At 39.8% G+C, this 2,296-nt stretch overlaps 1 long non-coding RNA gene across 2 annotated transcripts; it reads left to right on the top strand.

Moving 5' to 3' along the window:
• The first annotated feature begins 9 nt into the window (after positions 1-9).
• Positions 10-2,290, top strand: LOC107599849 (uncharacterized). 2 transcript variants are annotated; one of them, XR_001610707.1, is made up of 4 exons: positions 10-28; positions 1,040-1,250; positions 1,338-1,482; positions 1,874-2,290. It is a non-coding gene; the product is annotated as an uncharacterized lncRNA (long non-coding RNA). The 2 variants fall into 2 exon arrangements; XR_001610708.1 differs by lacking the exon at positions 10-28 and adding an exon at positions 466-486.
• Positions 2,291-2,296: the final 6 nt, after the last annotated feature.

Below are 2,296 nucleotides of genomic sequence, written 5' to 3'. Positions count from 1 at the left end.
AGAAGATAGGGGGAATTACTTTTCACAGGTAAGACTGAAAAGTTGTTGACTGACACTGATCTGGTTGTATTTGGTCATTAAAACATTATGTTGACACAAGTTGACAGTAATTGACCGTCGGAGTCAGACTATGCCACTGTTTTCAGACACCTGCACACACGTACATGGGTCAAAGACCAGATGTCACCATTTTGTTGTCCGCATCAAATTACATTTACAAATGTCATTTTTAAATGCATAAAAACATCTTAAATGCAAGTAAGTTGTCTACTTTCATATTTCAAATAACCTTTGAGACAATAACGTCAAAATATTGGGGAAATTATACTTTTATTTTTTTGTTGCTGGAAACACATTTTGTCTTTGACCCACATACAAACACAAACACTGATGGCAGTGGGATTGAGGGGTCATGATATTAAACAATTGTTCCTCACAAAAATGAAAAATTGTTGTAATTTGTTTACTCTAATTTCATCTCAGATGGTATGTGTATGATTTTCATTGTTCGCCTGATCAGAAACTGGAGATTTTTACACAATTTGTCTCCTTCCATTCGTAATTTGTTTACTCTAATTTCATCTCAGATGGTATGTGTATGATTTTCATTGTTCGCCTGATTTACACAAGGAGTCTCCTTCCATTCTATCAACCTACTCATCTAAAAACTCTAAAATCCTAATATTTGTGTTCAAATCAACAAGTCTTAGACAATTGGGATGGAAGGGGGCTGAGTAAATGATGAGAATTTTGATGAGAATAGTCCTTTAACCTCATTTCCCCTCAATCCCACTGCTATCACAGTGGGTTTGTGGGTAATTGTGTGTGTGTGTGTGTGTTTGTGTGTGAGGAGAGGGGTAGTGGGTGTGTGTGTGTGAGTGTGTGTCAGCATCAGCCAGGGAAGCATATTTAACACCAGCATGTTTAAGAATGCAAGCCAGCTGACAGAACATTGTACTAGTTATGCCCCAAACAGCTGAGGCTGTGTTTCGTGTGAAATTAACATTACTCAAAATATGTTCATTCTTTTCTCTAATAGGACCACCCCTATGCATTGCCTGCATCTCCCACTGGTCTAAAGACCAGACTCTGTGAAGCCTTGGCTAGAGTGGAGAGTCTAGAGCACGAGTTGAGGAATGTAAAGGACCGGGAACGGAGGGCAAAGAAGACTGTGTGTGATCTTCTAGAGGATCTGCAGGGAAAGAACCTCATAAATGAAGATCTGAAAGAGAGACTCCGTTTCTACTCTGGTAAAATGAAAATAACATATTTTTAAAGTATCTTGATTTTGCCATATTGACAATACTGACATACTGACAAAACATTTTCTTTTGAAGGTACCTGTCTGTCATGGGTTCATCATCAACATTGGTACCCTCATATTGTTGATTCCTAAGCTGCTACAATTTCAGCGATATGTCTGCACCTATCGATTTAGCCAGGATCACTTGGAGCTCCTCTTCAATTCTATCAAGGCATCAGGTAAGGATTTCTGAAATTTGCAAATATATTTAAAAAAAAAATCATTTGAAAAGTGCAAATATCAGTATTAAATGCTTGATTAATTCAAATCCCGATTCAAACATCCATGCAGTCTTACTCCTAAATGCCTGCGGCTTTGTCTCACCCAAGCTCTACTGCCTTTCTTTGGATTACTATCCTGTTACTCCACAATCTGCTCGTTTACCTACCTGTTACTCCACCAAGGCCAAGATATATATACAACTTTCTACATCTAATGATTTTTTAGTCTGATAAAAAAAAGTCTTACACCTCTTGGGTGGCCTTAGGGTGTGTACATTATCAACAGATTTTCATTTTTGGGTGAACTATTCCTTAAGTGTTGTGAATGTGTCTGTGTATTTGCTTTTAGGAGGCTGGAATAACAATCCTACTGCAGGCCAGTTCCAGGGCATTTTCCGCCATCTCATGGTCCGGTGAGGTGTCTCACCAAGCATTTCAGGAAATGTGGTAGAACAGAATGAGACCGTGTCCCTATCGGCTGTTGAGATGTCGTCGACTCTAGCAGCAGAAGAATCTGAAGACCTTCCGTCCCCTTTTGTAAACATCTCTGCACTTGTGTGTGACCACAGCTACCTGCCAACCCCTCTTGGGAGCCTTGTGGACAATGCCCTTGTGGACATTTCAGGGTTTGTTGTTCATCAGATTTTGAGGAAGCTGTCCTGTGATGTGTGTCGTGCTAGCTTGGTGACAGATGCTGTATCTGCTTCATTTGATCAGCGCTACCACTTGCTTACACTGAAAAACAATGGAGGACTGATGATTCCTTCTGAAG

Source organism: Sinocyclocheilus grahami, unplaced genomic scaffold (genome assembly GCF_001515645.1).
Source record: "Sinocyclocheilus grahami isolate Dianchi unplaced genomic scaffold, SAMN03320097.WGS_v1.1 scaffold273.1, whole genome shotgun sequence".
NCBI classification, from domain to species: Eukaryota; Metazoa; Chordata; class Actinopteri; order Cypriniformes; family Cyprinidae; genus Sinocyclocheilus; species Sinocyclocheilus grahami.
This window is presented reverse-complemented; position numbering and strand designations above follow the sequence as displayed.